Source organism: Bos grunniens, chromosome 5 (genome assembly GCF_055505025.1).
Source record: "Bos grunniens cultivar Pamir isolate PY7600 chromosome 5, Bosgru_T2T1.0, whole genome shotgun sequence".
NCBI lineage: Eukaryota > Metazoa > Chordata > Mammalia > Artiodactyla > Bovidae > Bos > Bos grunniens.
Genome location: NC_141169.1, coordinates 8,598,996 through 8,617,356, shown reverse-complemented (window position 1 = coordinate 8,617,356; position 18,361 = coordinate 8,598,996). Strand labels below are relative to the sequence as shown.

The window sequence follows — 18,361 nt, the reverse complement described above, 5'->3', positions numbered from 1 at the left end:
GGGGTCACAAGGAGTCAAACACGACTAAGTGACTGAACAGCAACAACTTTTATCCTGGAGAACAGTGTAATTGTAAATTCAGGACTTCTGTTGATGAAAATTCTTTAATGTTATTAGCTTTCTAAGCTGACTTTTATTCGGTCCTTATTTTTATTGATTAGATTTTAAATTAAAATTGTCACTTCATGTAAAAATCCACTCTTCCTTTGCATCTTAATCAATTCCTTTTTTCCAGATTTCATTGCTTCCCTATATTACTGTCAAGACCTTGATTGCAGGGCAGGAAATGCTTAACTCATACCAACTTATTACATGTTCCTCTTCATCTTCTCTGGGTTTATACTAAAAAATATAGTAAAGATTTCCAAGGTTTGATACAGAGAAGTAGCAATAAAACACATATTGTGAGCACTTGGTACATAATACCCACTGTTCTAAGTGTTTGCTATGCATGGCCTCCTTTAATTTTCATAACTCTTTCAGGTAGCTATTATAACTATCCCAATAATAATGTGGAAAATGAGGTACGGATAAATTAAGCTTGATAACACACAAGTCTAGGAATATGTTTCAGAGCCAGAATTTTAAGCTGTCTATCTAATTCCAAAAATCACAAGTTTAATTGTTAGGCAGAGTCCTGTTGAAACGTATAATAGTGCTGGATTAGTAAAATAATTTTCAACTATTATGTAAGACAGCAGTTCCACAATTACCACATCATCGCTAAATGAGATTTTTACCCACTGCCACCAAAGAAAGCATCACATTTTTCATCAAAATTTTGTCCATTGTTAGCCATTAGGCTCTACGCTCTACACACACAATCAAAGCATGTCTTAGAAAAAAGTCAACTTTATCAGCCACCGCATATTAAAATCTAACCTGTGCCATTAGATTTCTACTTATTAGATGGTGGCAAAGGATAACGCCATGAGAGTTTCTAGCCTTGTCCATCCTTTAAACCATTGCCATTAGAGTAATATCTCTGTCTCCCAGACATGAAAAGAAATGAGTAAACAATCCATCTCTTCTAAGTCAATTATTTCATGTAATGTTTGAGAAATTATATTTGTTGCTACTAAGACAAGCTAAGATCTCTGATTATTATTCTATGATCAGAATCTCTCAACAGCTTTTGACCTAAAATTGCTAGAAAGGAAGAAACTCACTGGTTACTGTTCATTCAGACTGCTATGATTTTTAGGAGGATGGCAGGGCCTAGCCATAAGGGATACTGATAATTACAAGGCGGGGAAAAACCACATGGATCACTAAAATCAGAAGCAAAAGAAGAGACTGCCTTTGGCAGCCAGCCCTTTTCTGTATATTCCATTTGGTTGACATTCCTCTATGATCAGTTCTTAGTTAAACCCAGTATATATATATTTTTTTAGAGAAAAAGCCAGAAGTTGCAAAAGCTGTGATTCAGGAAACAACCTCAAAGGTTTTAAGACATGCAAACAATATTCTATTGGAAGAAACTATAATCTATTGACACAAAACCTAGGATATTGACGTTAAAGAAGGGAAGGCAGAAGGGAGAATATAAATTAGAAGCAAAAACCAAAGATGCTAAAGTTGGTGATTTAGAGTTGGATGATGCATAAGAGCCAAAGAATGTTTGCAGAAGGAAACAGGCATAACTCAAAGCCAAAGCCAAAATGACGGCTTCCTCAGTTTCTAACTGGCTGCTTCTCTCTAGGACTCTGCACTGCCTGAGACAGAGTGAGGTAGAGAGGAAGGCTGCTACCGGAGCAGCGACCATCACAGATGAGTCAGGTCCCACAGTCCTCTGCGTGTCAGTTTCCCGAGGCTGCTGTAACAAATTGCCATAAACTTGTCATCATCAAACAAGACAGACACCTATTCTTTCACAGTTATGGAGGCCAGAAGTCTAAAATCAAGGGATCAGCAGGATCAGCTTCCCTCCAGAGGCTCTAGGGAAGATGCAGCTCCTTGCCTCTTCCAGCTCCTTGTGGCATCTGGCATTCCTACACTTATGACTGCACCACTCCAGTCTCTACTGATGTGCTCACATCATCTTTTCTGCTGCCTGTCTCAAACCTCCCTCTGTCTTTCTCTGATACAGAGCCTTGTCAGTGGATTTAGGGTTCCCCTAATAATCGAGGATGATCTCATTCCAGATTCTTAATCACATCTGCCAAAGTCATTTTCTTCAAATAAGGTAACATCAAATGGGTCTAAGCATTTAATGTGGAGGCTTATCTTTTGTGGGGAAGGGGAGAGGTACATGTCTACCAACTACACCTTGAATGAATATTCTCCACAAACAGAGTCACTGAAGAGCTGAAACAGTCTGTTTTCCTATTGATAACTGTCTCTTCTTCAGATGACGATGAGCTCAGACTTCTTTTCTTATGATCAGGGGGCAAGGGTAGAGAACGGAATAGAGAGGTGCACTTTGCCCAGACGGGCCTTTTCTCCAGCTGACTTTGCTCACAGCCAGTTCCAGCTCTGTGAAAAAAATTCTAAGGATGCATACCTAATATTATTAAGATATTCCAAACAGATACTTATTCCCCACAGAAAAATATTTTTTTAAAAATTTTCCATTACCAACAGCAATTTTCTTCGGACAAGTTGAAGTTTACACCAAGGCTTTACACTTTCAAGTTACCAGAGATCAATTGAGGGTCTCTGATAGTCATAAATAATCCTAGGCTTGAGTAAACAAAAAGAAAAATGTCCAACACACAGCTGGAGTAAATCATGCCCTTGAACATCTGGCTCGATGGGATATTAAAATGTTATTGTCTGTCTTTCTGCAATAGGCATATTTTATAATCACCAGGGATGTTAGAAGCTCAATTTCCCAACAATAGAAGTGAAGGACGAATTTTTGCTGACCAAACAAAGGGTTGCTTTTTTTTATTCAATACTCCTCACTTTCTTTCTTAAAGCATATGACCCAGGGCTCCAGAAGGAGTTATGAATACTAAAGAATTACAATTAGACCCACAAATTGAGTTTTCTAAAATCAAATTATAAATAATTGAACTGACTTTATAAAAGTCATCATGTTTCTTGGCAAGCTGAAAGTAGATACACAGGCATAAAAATGGCAAGATTTTAACTCCTGTAATCTTTATTACATCCAGGAAGAAGTAAAAAAAAAATCAAACAACAAAAATAAGAACAAAACAAACATCTGAGGTCCACTTGAAAAACCTATGGAATGTCTTTCATCTCGTCTTTTTCATCACCCAAATATGAAGACACTGAGACAAATAATTGGTAACAGGAAAAAGAAAAAAAAAAAAAAACCAAATCAGAACCCACTTGAGTCTAGTTCCTAGTTTTGTTTTTTTTTCTTCTGCAGATGCTTTTCCTTTTTTTCTTCTGCAGATGCTTTTCCACTCAATTCGGTATCAGCTCCACCACAGAGTGCCTTTTCTATTTCACATTCACTTCATAACCTTCATCTGTATGCCTCTTTAAAAACAAAGCTAACTCACAAAAACAATTTGCTTCACTGGAGGCGATAATACAGGGCAAGCTGATGTGGGAAATTTCCACCTCTAACACTAAGTAGTTAACAGGTGCAAAGACAGTAACAACAACCAGCTCTCTCTCTGTCTCTCTTGCTGTTTGTCTCTCTCCCCTCCCTCCGCCCTCCCTCACTGTCTCCTTCTCACCCTTTGTGATTCCTGCTCCCCTGATTCTCTGTTCCTGGCTTCCGAATGGGAACCCAGCTGTCAGCCTTGTGCTGCAACGCGAGGGGTGTCAAGGGCATTCTGCTAAGCAATGAACAGGACCATTGATCACTGTTTTTCTTCAGTGTTTACGGAGACTCTGGGCATGAGCGGTGTCTTTGCCGTGCAGAAAGCAGTGAGAGTGTTGCAAGGTTTGGCTTTTTGGAGCAACACAATAAGCTTATTAGGTTTGGAATATTCAGGAGGTTAAAATAGCTGTCTGTGTTTCATCATTATTGCCTCAGTGAAAGCATATACGTGCTTACATTCAAAAGCCTAAAGCCAGAGTCTCTGCATGGCAAAGATAGGGAAGAAAATCTTTACCCCCACACTTCTATATTGAAGCCGCGCAAGTGACAAAACAAAACACTCAGGCATAACCATTTTAGTCTGATAACTGCACACTTTAGACACAAAGAGAACAAAAGTAAAGAATACTCAAATTACCATTTGCAAAATAGCCATGAATTTTTAGCATAAGCATGAACCATGGAAGCAATACAAGTTGTTCTTTAAAAGCTTTGGATAAGCTTTTAAAGTTATGGATCTGCAATACAAACAAATTTAAACCTAAGACGACATCCCGTTGCCATGACAATATGATACACCAGCTCCCTGTCTTGATGGATCGTGGGCTTCAGGAATATGATCACACCATAGTACTATCAGGTCTCTCTGATAACAGCATGCTGCTTTTAAATCTTATTAATGTCCTATCAGACATGTGTTTTTGGTCTTAAACATAGATATAATGTCACAAATAACCTAGCATGAATAAAAAAATATTATGTATATTTCTTTCAGAGTATCTTTTTATCTGATGTTCACAGTAACTGTGAATTTGCTCACAAGATCTTTAAATTAGAGGGAGAAAGGAAATCTACTGTTCAAAAATGAGAAGCAGTGTTTGTCAGAATCACTAGCTTTTAATGTCTGCATGAAAAGAAAACTATTTACTAATCTGAAGCCTCAGAAAAACTTAGAAAAACTTATTATATTCACTACACAATGGTGTCTACAAATATACTTTAAAGAAAAAACAGAGGAACAGAGGACAGGCCCTAACTTGTCACAAACAACATGAGTCATAAAGAATGTCTTTTGAAGCACACAGCCAACAGCAAAAGAGGTTTCTTCCTGTCAAGGCTGATGGCAGCTTATCACCAGGCCTTGCGTTCTTCCCATTTCCTGAGTTTCCTTGCCTTCTCCTTGCCTTATTATTTTGGAAGTGATAAGAAATGAAACCCAAAACAGCATTACCATTCATTCATTCTCTCATAAACATTTTCAACAAGCATTTTTATTAGGAAAAACAGACCAAAAGCTCAGCCTACTGAGGAACACAAATCTGAAAAAACTAATTTTAAAGGAACCTTCTTAAAGGCTGTAATCCTGACTATAAAGGAGTTCATAAAATCACAAAGGAATGTAGTGATTTTGCACAGGAAAATTCAAGAGAGAAAGTTATGTTTGAGGTGAACATTTTCCCAGGCAATGAGGGATGAAAACGAGAAGGGCCATTTCAAGGAAAGGATGTGTACAAAGGCACAGAATTTTGGAATTCATACTCTATTCCAGAATGTTGGAATTTTGGGAAATCCTATCAGATCTGTTTAGCTGGAGTGAGGTGCATATGGGAACACAGTATGAAAAATGTTTGCGTTAATACAGAGTTTGTACTTTGTCCTGACAGGAACCCATCAAAAACCATGTGGAATTACAAACCATGTGAAAACAAGGTCCACGAAGTACTTGAGAAAACTCTTCCAAACAGAGTGTGGAGTATTCGACTGGGTTGAGGTGAGACTGAAGACAGCAAAACTAACTGGCTCTAAACAATCCAAATGAGAGAGACTTGAGCAAAGATAGCATCTGTAGAGAGATCTGGGAAATACATAAGTGGTGAATTTAACAAACCCTGAACAAACCTTGGTAATCTGCTGAATATAGAAGTTAAAGATGAAATATATCTGGGATCAGTGATTGCATGAGTGCTATTACAGTTTTCCACAGTGAGAAATATGATTCAGGAGACAGTCATGCCCTAGATGGATTAGTGAATTACAGAAAAATTCCAACCACTAAGGAGTGAAGAGGGCAGATCAAATACCAAAGGATACTAATATCTACACCACAAGAGACATACAGAGGACGAGGAGACAATAGAAAGAAACCAAAAAGATAGAAATTGGTAGCCTTTTTTTAACAAAGGCATTTCAAGAAGAAAAGAGCCTGCAACTCTGAAATGTATTTAAATGATGTTTTAGTGTGATAAAGATATTTGCTAGTACTAAAAAGTATGTAATATTTTATACTTTATAGTACATCCTTGCACAATATATAAGCATCATTTGATTTCAACCATAAATCTGTACAACTAGATTAGGTATTATCATTTATGTCAGTATTTCATGGAAGAGAAACTGAGTGCTAGAGAGATTAACTCCCTCAGGGTTACACAGCTGGTAACACAAGCTGCTGAATCCATTTTCTCCACATAGTTCATTAAATAATCTAGTTATATCTGAACTGCATGGAGAGTTTTTTTTTTTCATTAAAATATTTAGAAAACTATGTCATTAGCTAAAACCAATCCACATATTCTCAATTATAGAAATTATTTAACTAACTAAACAGACAATATTTGAAGATAACTGCTTTCAGTACAACTATAAACTCATTTTTTTGGTGGAACTTAGATATGACTGTTATAGAGTTTTTTTTTAAAAAAGTCTAGAACAAAGTGTCATGAACATTTTCTGTAGAAAGTATTTTTACTCAAGTCAGAGAATCAATGTAATTTTTACTTTCAAGTGAACACTACCAGCCTCAAAATGACAATAATTACCCATTACCTGCTTCAGATATACAAACAGGATATTCAATTTTAGACTCACTAAGTAATGTGGCAACCTATTAACTGAGCCAAAAAAAATCAATAGAAAGAATAAAACTATTCCAAATAATTCCTTTAAAAACATTCAAAAATAGCACACATAAATCTCTTGCATAGATGCATAAAAGCTAAATTGTAAAATGCTTGGGAAACCTGGCCCTCAAGAAGTGACAGAAAAAATAATGAATGTGCTAGAAGAAGAACTGAAACTAAAGGCATATTTGCACAAACATCTTTCAGAACTGTGAAAGGTTGTGCAAGAGCCATAGAGAAGTCAGCAAGTGCCCTGAGATCAATCCCCAGCTCACTGTGGTCATTAAGCATGTCTCACTCCTATCAATCCTTTGCAATACAGAAAATCATTACTTTTGAAGCTTAACTAGCATTTTATGTAATTATATATATATATATATAAATTATTTGGTGACAGGAGAGGGGATACTGCTTTCCCAGTCCTCACTGAAGATGAAGAATCACTGGCTGAAGGAGGTTGATACTGGCCTAGTTTTATTAAAAGGAGAAGGAAGCAAGCCAGAATGTGAATTCCTATGTTCTGACTCAAATCCTTAGGTCACCACTCTCTGCTCCCTTTAATAAATTTCTAGTTTAACACTCCCATGATAAAGCCCATGAAATGATCTTTCACTAGACAGGAGAAAGTCAAACCATATTGAGATGTCAACTGTCTCTGTTTTATTATGAAGTTACTCATCTTGGCCATAGATGGCTAATTCCTTTTCTTCTCTAAACAAAAAGTATGGTCACAAATAACCAAGTGTGTGTGTCCTAGGTTGTATTAAGCCACTAGTGTGTTACCACAGGACTCAGACACTTTGCATTTTAATTGCATGCATTGATTTCAAAACTCAGTCCCATGGCAAATCACCATAATAAACACTTCAAAAGAAGTCTCATCTCTTTATGCATAATGCGAGCATCAAATACAATGACCTTTCCCATATTTGCACATTAGTCGTTTTATTTTACTAAGGGTAATGAATTCCTTTGCTTCTCGATTTGATCCTTGTTTTTGTAAAAAAATATTAATCATCTGTTTTTCAGAAGTCTTTCTTTATAAGTCAAATTTTAAAGTCTTTCCGCTATAACCAAAGATATAAACATGAAGTTCACAGATAATAACCGTGGATTCCCTAAGCCTCATAACAGTATTTCAAGTAGGCCAGTTAAAACATGCCTGCAAATAGAAAAAAAAAAAAAAGTCTACTAAGGCTTTATCCCTAGGACATTTTTAGGGAGTAAAGCAGTTCTGAAAAAGCATCATTGGGCTTCTTTAGAAAGTCACATAGATTTATGCATAGCATCATCAATGTTAGGCTTCCAGAGTGAAGCAAATATTTCAATTATTGATTTAATTAGATGTGGGCTGTGTTTGTGCAGTGTGTATGTGTTTCTGTACATATGTCTCCCAGAATCAATGAGACCTGAGCTGAAACACTGTCAATGGGTATATTGTCCAAAAAAGGAGTACAGGTTCACACATCATAATTATTACTATAATTATACTTACACTTCATGGGAAATAGATGGGGAAACAGTGGAAACAGTGTCAGACTTTATTTTGGGGGGCTCCAAAATCACTGCAGATGGTGATTGCAGCCATGAAATTAAAAGACGCTTACTCCTTGGCAAGAAAGTTATGACCAACCTAGATAGCATATTCAAAAGCAGAGGCATTACTTTGCCAACAAAGGTCCATCTGGTCAAGACTATGGTTTTTCCTGTGGTCATGTATGGATGTGAGAGTTGGACTGTGAAGACAGCTGAGCACTGAAGAATTGATGCTTTTGAACTGTGGTGTTGGAGAAGACTCTTGAGAGTCCCTTGGACTGCAAGGAGATCTAACCAGTCCATTCTAAAGGAGATCAGCCCTGGGATTTCTTTGGAAGGACTGATGCTAAAGCTGAAACTCCAGTACTTTGGCCACCTCATGCGAAGAGTTGACTCATTGGAAAAGACTCTGATGCTGGGAGGGATTGGTGGCAGGAGGAGAAGGGGACGACAGAGGATGACATGGCTGGATGGCATCACTGACTCGATGGACGTGAGTCTGGGTAAACTCCGGGAGTTGGTGATGGACAGGGAGGCCTGACGTGCTGCGATTCATGGGGTCGCAAAGAGTCGGACACGACTGAGTGACTGTACTGAACTAAACAACTAGTTATTGTTAATTATGTCCCTATTCTTTCAACAATTTTAAGCACCTACTATGTGCTAGGCACTGGAAACACAAGGACAAGAGCTGGAGCCCGATCTCAGGAAGTGACATCGTAAAATATATCGACTAGCAAAATATGTCATTATCATTATGAAACATATCTTTACATAAATATAATTTTGAGAAAAGTGACTCCACAGTGAAAAACAATTTCCCCACAAGTAAATTAAAATTTTCATCCTGAATTCTCATGATTTTAAGTGCAGGAGAGTGTTCCTACATATTTTCATCTTAGCCTGCTAAATACAGTCTTGCTCAATTAACATTTTGGTGGGAGAGGTCAATCCCTAAGGACCTATATGAGAAAAACAACTCTCAGGCAGGCTCCTAAGTGCAACATTGTAGCCAATTGTTAACAACCTGGTAGGTAAATGACATAGAAAAACATAAAGGAAAATTGCTGGACCATTTGAAGAAGTATGGAGCAAGATATGAGAGGGAGGTGGTAAGGAGGACCATAGAGTATATGAAGAAAAGAAAGAGATAACAAAAATTATTCAAAAGTAGAGAGACAGTCAAGGGATACTCCCATCAGTGGCACCATAGTCTGTCCCATAGCTAGTCACTGGTAAGATGCCACTTGTGATGCCTCAGTGCTGTTTACACCACATTATTTATATTTAAATAAAACCTTTGTACATCTATTATTCCAAATATAGTTACCTCTAACTCATTTCATGAAAATTTTAATAAGAATAATAATTAGCATTTGTTGGGGATTCCCTGGTGGCTCAGAGGGTAAAGCAACTGCCTGCAACCAGGAGACGGGGTTTGACCCTGAGTTGGATAGATCATCTGGAGAAGGGAATGGCTACCCACTCCAGTATTCTTGCCTGGGAAATCCCATGGACAGAAGAGCATGTATTGCTTTTTGTAGGTGTAGTCAACATGTTAAATGCTTTAGGTACATTACTTATTCTTAATATGCAAAACTCTATGAGATACATACCACTATTATGCCAGTGTGGGGATAAAGAAAGCGTGCGACACAGGTTTACTTTATCATACTCCTTTCCATTTGTCCCTACTCTGTCCCCCCAAAACCTGACATATGTGCCAGAGTCTCAGGGAAGACTCAAACAATTAACTGTGTAATTCTGGATAAGTTTTATACCTCTCTAAGGTTTAATTCTTCATTTCCAAAAGGGATATATTAAACTCAAGTATATCATATTACAGGCCTTCCCAGGTGGCACAGTGGTAAAGAATCTGCCTGCTAATGCAAGAGACGCAGGCTTGATCCCTCGGTCAGCAAGATTCCGTGGACAAGGGAATGACAACCCACTCTAGTATTTTTGCCTGGGAAATTCCATGGACAGAGGAGCCTGGAGAGCTACAGTCCACAGGTTGGCAAAGAGTTGGACACGACTGAGCATGCATATCATATTATGCTTGGGGAGGACTGAGTAAGATAATTCATATTAAAGTTTTCATTTATAATCACAACAAAATAAACACTCAATAAGTAAAAGAATTATCAATTACCATCATTATCTATTTTAGGTAGGTGATTAGACAGCAACATAGAGCATCAAAATCTTAGAGTTCTGCTCATACTTAACTGGCAAGTCTATTATAATATACCAGAGTGGATATTGATTTTAAAGTGAAATGCTAGATTTCCATATCGGATTATGGTTTTCTGAAAAACGTTTTTTAAATACTGTCTAGAATATCAGCCCCAAACGAATAGCATGAGTTCAATGTAATTAGATGAAAAAACCTAACTACTGTTAATGTTTGCCATTATTGTATATCCCGAGGGTCTCCCTGCATTTCTGCACATGCTACTCATGCCCATGGGATCTGAAAAGTGGTGTAAGCAACACGAGTGTGTTATGATTCCTGTCGCAGCACAGGTGCTAAGTCAAGTCAATCGTCTCTGACTCTCTACGACCCCATGAACTGTAGCCGCCAGGCTCCTCTGTCCATGGGATTCTCCAGGCAAGAATCCTGGAGTGGGGTGCCATGGCTTCCTCCAGGGATCTTCCTAATCCAGGGACAGAGCCAGTGTCTCTGTGTCTCCTCCACTGGCACACAGGCTCTTTACCACTACCACCCCAGGGTCAGCATATAGTTATATCTCTAACGTCTACCGCGTGCGTCATAAGGGGTAGAATACTTCTGAAACAGTAGATGTTCCCCCTTGTTAGTCCCCTCTATTGCCCTCTGCTTGGCCCTGTTTCTTCCCTCATGCACTGCTCTGCCCCCCAACCCCCTTCTATGAACAGTGACTAGGCTATTCGGTGATCACTGTGGACATGGAAAGCAAGGTAAAAAAGGAGCCAGTTAGTGTTGACTTATGAACACTCAGCAGTCATGTTAAGGGGAAAAAAATTAAATATAAACAAAACACTTAAGAAAGACCATTTGAAGAGGTTCCAGAATTTGAAGTAACAAACAGAAACTGGAGGAAGGCGGAACCACATTTGCAATGGCCATGTAGATGTGAACAAAGCATGTTCTATCAGAGATGAGAGGGGACCAGACAGGATGAAGGTCACCTCAGTGACTGCCTGCACACTCAGGCAACATGCAAGAGCATGTACCCTCCCTTCACAGGGCCTGTCTCATTACCTCGGACTGCTGTAACAAAAACACCATATACTGGATGACCAGTAAGCAAAAAAATATAAAGAAAGAAAAGAAAAGACTACCTCACATTTCCGAAGGCCAAGAAGTCCAAAAACAAGGAATAAACCGATTCAGCGTCTGGAGAGAGCAGGTTCCTGGTTCAACAACCGGCCGTCTTCTCAGCGTGTCCTCACATGATAGAAGGTACACGGAAGCTCTCTTGAAATCTTTCTCTCTTTTTAAAAGACATTGGACCCTGGTAGCCAAGTGTGGCTTACAGAGCCCACCTTGCTCTCTTGCCGGTGGCAGGTCCTCTTCCTACACAGCCCGGAATCCGGACGGACCCCGAGGGCCTGAACGATGTCAGCTGCGGCACATGCGCAGTCTGCACCCGACAAGGGCCCTAGGACATCAGGCCCAGCTGGCCTGATGGAGAGGGCGTGCTCTACGCTCTGTGCTTTTAAGGAGATTTGAATCTTTACTGGCCACAGGACTGGAAAAGGTCACTTTTCATTCCAATCCCAAAGAAAGGCAATGCCAAACAATGCTCAAACTACCGCACAATTGCACTCATCTCACACACTAGTAAAGTAATGCTCAAAATTCTCCAAGCTAGGCTTCAGCAATACATCAACCGTGAACTTTCACATCTTCAAGCTGGTTTTAGAAAAGGCAGAGGAACCAGAGATCAAATTGCCAACATCTGCTGGATCATCAAAAAAGCAAGAGAGTTCCAGAGGAACATCTATTTCTGCTTTATTGACTATGCCAAAGCCTTTGACTATGTGGATCACAATAAACTGTGGAAAATTCTTCAAGAGATGGGAATATCAGACCACCTGACCTGCCTCTTGAGAAACCTGTGTGCAGGTCAGGAAGCAACAGTTAGAACTGGACATGGAGCAACAGACTGGTTCCAAATAGGAAAAGGAGTATGTCAAGGCTGTATATTGTCACCCTGCTTATTTAACTTATATGCAGAGTATATCATGAAAAACGCAGGGCTGGAAGAAGCACAAACTGGAATCAAGATTGCCGGGAGAAATATCAATAACCTCAGATATGCAGATGACACCACCCTTATGGCAGAAAGTGAAGAAGAACTAAAGAGCCTCTTTTTTTTTTTCTTTTTTTAAATTTTATTTTATTTTTAAACTTTACATAATTGTATTAGTTTTGCCAAATATCAAAATGAATCCGCCACAGGTATACATGTGTTCCCCATCCTGAATGCCCCTCCCTCCTCCCTCCCCATACCATCCCTCTGGGTCGTCCCAGTGCACTAGCCCCAAGCATCCAGTATCATGCATCAAACCTGGACTGGCATCTCGTTTCATACATGATATTTTACATGTTTCAATGCCATTCTCCCAAATCTTCCCACCCTCTCCCTCTCCCATAGAGTCCATAAGACTGTTCTATACATCAGTGTCTCTTTTTGCTGTCTCGTACACAGGGTTATTGTTACCATCTTTCTAAATTCCATATATATGCGTTATTATACTGTATTGGTGTTTTTCCTTCTGGCTTACTTCACTCTGTATAATAGGCTCCAGTTTCATCCACCTCATTAGAACTGATTCAAATGTTTTCTTTTTAATGGCTGAGTAATACTCCATTGTGTATATGTACCATAGCTTTCTTATCCATTCATCTGCTGATGGACATCTAGGTTGCTTCCATGTCCTGGCTATTATAAACAGTGCTGCGATGAACATTGGGGTACACGTGTCTCTTTCCCTTCTGGTTTCCTGGTACTGGCACAAAGACAGAAATATAGATCAATGGAACAAAATAGAAAGCCCAGAGATAAATCCACGCACATATGGACACCTTATCTTTGACAAAGAAGGCAAGAATATACAATGGATTAAAGACAATCTCTTTAACAAGTGGTGCTGGGAAATCTGGTCAACCACTTGTAAAAGAATGAAACTAGACCACTTTCTAACACCATACACAAAAATAAACTCAAAATGGATTAAAGATCTAAACGTAAGACCAGAAACTATAAAACTCCTAGAGGAGAACATAGGCAAAACACTCTCTGACATACATCACAGCAGGATCCTCTATGACCCACCTCCCACAATATTGGAAATAAAAGCAAAAATAAACAAATGGGACCTAATTAACCTTAAAAGCTTCTGCACATCAAAGGAAACTATTAGCAAGGTGAAAAGACAGCCTTCAGAATGGGAGAAAATAATAGCAAATGAAGCAACTGACAAACAACTAATCTCAAAAATATACAAGCAACTCCTACAGCTCAACTCCAGAAAAATAAATGACCCAATCAAAAAATGGGCCAAAGAACTAAATAGACATTTCTCTAAAGAGCCTCTTGATGAAAGTGAAAGAGGAGAGTGAAAAAGTTGGCTTAAAGCTCAACATTCAGAAAACAAAGATCATGGCATAAGGTGCCATCACTTCATGGAAAACAGATGGGGAAACAGTGGAAACGGTGGCTGACTTTATTTTGGGGGGCTCCAAAATCACTGTAGATGGTGACTGCAGCCATGAAATTAAAAGACACTTGCTCCTTGGAATAAAAGTTATGACCAAACTAGACAGCTTATTAAAAAGCAGAAACGTTACTTTGCCAACAAAGGTCTGTCTAGTCAAAGCTATGGTTTTTCCAGTAGTCATGGATGGATGTGAGAGTCAGACTATAAAGAAAGCTGAACACTGAAGAATCTATGCTTTTGAACTGTGGTGTTGGAGAAGACTCTTGAGAGTCTCTTGGACTGCAGGGAGATGCAACCAGTCCATCCTAAAGTAAATCAGTCCTGAATATTCATTGTTGAAGCTGTAACTCTAATACTTTGGCCACCTGCTTCAAAGAACTGACTCATTTGAAAAGGCCCTGATGCTGGGAAAGATTGAAGGTGAGAGGAGAAGGGGACAACAGAGGATGAGATGGCTGGGTGGCATCACCGACTCAATGGACATAAGTTTGAGTAAACTCCAGGAGTTGTTGATGGACAGGGAGGCCTGGTGTGCTGCAGTCCATGAGGTCACAAAGAGTCGGACATGACTGAGTGACTGAACTGACATATCCGAGACCTATCTGTGTGATTCTATAACACATGTGTATTTAAATATGCATATTGAGTTGTCAATCAGTTCGGTTCAGTTGCTCAGTCATGTCCGACTCTTTGCAACCCCATGAATCGCAGCACACCAGGCCTCCTTGTCCATCACCAACTCTCGGAGTTCACTCAGACTCACGTCCATCGAGTCAGTGATGCCATCCAGCCATCTCATCCTCTGGCGTCCCCTTCTCTTCCTGCCACCAATCCCTCCCAGCATCAGAGTCTTTTCCAATGAGTCAACTCTTTGCATGAGGCGGCCAAAGTACTGGAGTTTCAGCTTCAGCATCATTCCTTCCAAAGAAATCCCGGGGCTGATCTCCTTCAGAATGGACTGGTTGGATCTCCTTGCAGTCCAAGGGACTCTCAAGAGTCTTCTCCAGCACCACACTTAAAAGCATCAATTCTTCGGCCCTCAGCCTTCTTCACAGTCCAACTCTCACATCCATACATGACCACTGGAAAAACCATAGCCTTGACTAGATGGACCTTTGATGGCAACATAATGTCTCTGCTTTTCAATATGCTATCTAGGTTGGACATAACTTTCCTTCCAAGGAGTAAGTGTCTTTTAATTTCATGGCTGTAGTCACCATCTGCAGTGATTTTGAAGCCCAAAAAAATAAAGTCTAACACTGTTTCCACTGTTTCCCCATCTATTTCCCATGAAGTGATGGGACTGGATGCCATGATCTTTGTTTTCTGAATGTTGAGCTTTAAGCCAACTTTTCCACTCTCCTCTTTCACTTTCATCAAGAGGCTTTTGAGTTCCTCTTCACTTTCTGCCATAAGCGTGGTGTCATCTGCATATCTGAGGTTATTGATATTTCTCCTGGCAATCTTGATTCCAGCTTGTGTTTCTTCCAGTCCAGCATTTCTCCTGATGTACTCTGCGTATAAGTTAAATATTCAGGGTGACAATATACAGCCTTGATGTACTCCTTTTCTTATTTGGAACCAGTCTGTTGTTCCATGTCCAGTTCTAACTGTTGCTTCCTGACCTGCATACAGATTCCTCAAAAGGCAGGTCATGTGGTCTGGTATTCTTATCAATGTCAATAGGGCTATAAATTTATGCACTTAATTTCTAGTAAATTCCACTTAGTAAATAATATATATAATTTTTCCCTAGAAATCTGTAAATATCTATAGACAAGAATGCTGTTTTATTCATCTTTGTATTAGCAGGGCTCTGCTCAATTCCTGAACTTAGTAAATACTTTAATCTTTTAAACCATTAAGTAGTCATTGAATTTAATTAAATGACTACATTAATTTAATGACTACTGTTTAGTAGTCATTTTAATTTCATGTATATGAAATTGACATGATCAGGAAATGTGTTTTGAACAACATTATTTGGCAGCCATGAGTAAGACAGTGTGCACAGTTCATCCAGAAGGCTACTGAAACTCCAAGGAAAAAGGCTGTAAAGACCTGAGCTAGGCTGGTCCACTGAGAACAGAGAGGGGGACACAAATGTAATCACCAAGAGGGAATTGGTCCCACTTGGCAGCAGTTTCCTAAACCAGAACTTGTGTGAAGTTAAGCCTAGAATGGTTTCTACCCTTGGTTAAGTGCTTAGGGATACAAAGTAACTACTAGCTGTCAGAGATTAAAAAGGAACCCACTCCAGCACTCTTGCCTGGAAAATCCCATGGAAGGAGGAGCCTGGTAGGCTGCAGTCCAGTTGGTTTGCTAGGAGTCAGACAGGACTGAGCGACTTCACTTTCATTTTTCACTTGTATGTGTTAGAGGAGGAAATGGCAACCCACTCCAGTGTTCTTGCCTGGAGAATCCCAGGGACGGCAGGGCCTGGTGGGCTGCCGTCTATGGGGTTGCACAGAGTTGGACACGACTGAAGTGACTTAGCAGCAGCAGTAGAAAGAGCTTTAGAAGGAATATAGTTTTAGAAAGGAAAGTATTCAAACAGCTCATCCATTTAAATTGTCTGCATTTAAGTGTTCTGTCTAGCTAAAACATGAAACACATCCATCAAGACTGAAAAATACCCTTATGTTCAATATGAGATTGTTAATAGGGCTTCAAGTGCTCAACTTTAACAATAACAGTGAAAGCAATTATTATCAACTTTCAGTTAACAATCACAAGTAAATTCATATGTGAAACACTTGCTGGATTTGATATGTGTATGTATATTCATCTCAAACTGGAATTGGAACTGTTTCCAATTCCACACTTAAAAGAAACAGGTTAGTAAATACTGCGGTGCCTGGGGTCTTTATTATCTTCAAGCAGTGGTGAAATAGAATATAAAGAGAAAGAAAAAGAAGAGATTCATGTCTCCATAGTAATATCATTATAGGCATAATTTACAAGTATAACTTTTTTACATTACAAAAATATGAAGCTATATTCTTAGTATTAGAATTTTACCTATGAAAAATAACGAAAAGTTGTCCAAAGTACCTTGAATATCTACAGAATTTTTTTTTGTATCTCACTCTTACTTATTTTTACTTAGTATTTTTTTGAGATACATGCCTATCGAATGTTATAATATCTCATTTGTCTTTAAATTTTATGCATTATTTTACAAAGTATAATTTAGAAAGATTTGGTAGGAAACTACAACTTTTGACTTTTGGTGAGTTTTTTCAATTTCAGATTTGACTACTGTATTCTTTGACATAAATTCTGTGAGAAACCAATCTCTATTACAGGGAATTTCTTTTGAAGGCATGTTTGCACAACACAGTTTAATCTAATACCAATATTTATTATATATAATAGTGGATGAAAATTATTTGCATGGTTTTTAATTAAAACATTAAGAAATACTCTCAGTGCACACCAAACAGTATTAGTCACATATGCAAACAGGGTCAATCAAACTCTTATTGAAAGAAGGACCTAAAATTCTAAAATTGCAATTACAAAAAAGTAATATACTAATTATTGAAATTAAATGATAGAAATAAACCACAGAGCTCTGTTTAGAATCTTTAACAATTTGCAGGGAAACTATCTCAGAGGTAAGGGAGACCACTGATAAACTGCTGCTGCTGCTGCTAAGTCACTTCAGTTGTGTCTGACTCTGTGCAACCCCATGGACGGCAGCCCACCAGGCTCCCCTGTCCCTGGGATTCTCCAGGCAAGAACACTGGAGTGGGTTGCCATTTCCTTCTCCAATGCATGAACGTGAAGAGTGAAAGTGAAGTCACTCAGTCGTGTCTAACTCTGTGCGACCCCATGGACTGCAGCCCACCAGGCTCCTCTGTCCCTGGGATTCTCCAGGCAAGAACACTGGAGTGGGTTCCATTCCTTCTCCAATGCATGCAAGTGAAAAGTGAAAGTGAAGACGCTCAGTCATGTCCAACTCTTAGCAACCCCATGGACTACAGCCCACCAGGCTCCTCCGTCCATGGAAGAGTTCTGGAGTGGGGTGCCATTGCCTTCTCCTGATAAACTGCTAACTGCTAGTGCCAAAAAAAAAAGAACGTGAATGAAAGGAATGCAACTTGACTTAGGAAAAAGAAGTTAAAATAAAAAAAAAAAAAGAAGAAGAAGAAGAAAGAAAATCACTTACCTCTCACTGGGTGCCTCTTCCCAGCCATACTAGTCTCACTAGTCAAGAGGGTCCTGAGACTGTTAACTTTCATTTCCATAGTATATGTGGTCATTTTGCCACCAAAGATCCATCTAGTCAAAGCTATGGCTTTTCCAGTAGTCACGTATAGCCTCTCAAGTTGGACTAAAATAAAGCTGAGTGCCGAAGAATGGGTGCTTTTGAACTGTGGTGCTGAAGACTCTTGAGTGTCCCTTGGACAGCAAGGAGATCCAACCAGTCCATCCTAAAGGAAATCAGTCCTGAATATTCATTGGAAGG

At 39.1% G+C, this 18,361-nt stretch overlaps 1 long non-coding RNA gene across 3 annotated transcripts in view; it reads right to left on the bottom strand.

Annotated features, from left to right (window-relative positions):
• LOC147371301 (uncharacterized) overlaps positions 1–12,016 on the bottom strand; it is a 190,861-nt gene extending 178,845 nt beyond the window's left edge. The window contains exon 1 of one of the 3 annotated variants that reach the window (XR_015163433.1): positions 11,503–12,016. This is a non-coding gene — a long non-coding RNA (uncharacterized LOC147371301). The remainder of the gene's footprint in view (positions 1–11,502) is intronic. The other 2 variants (XR_015163435.1, XR_015163434.1) reach the window with 2 other exon arrangements.
• Positions 12,017–18,361: the final 6,345 nt, after the last annotated feature.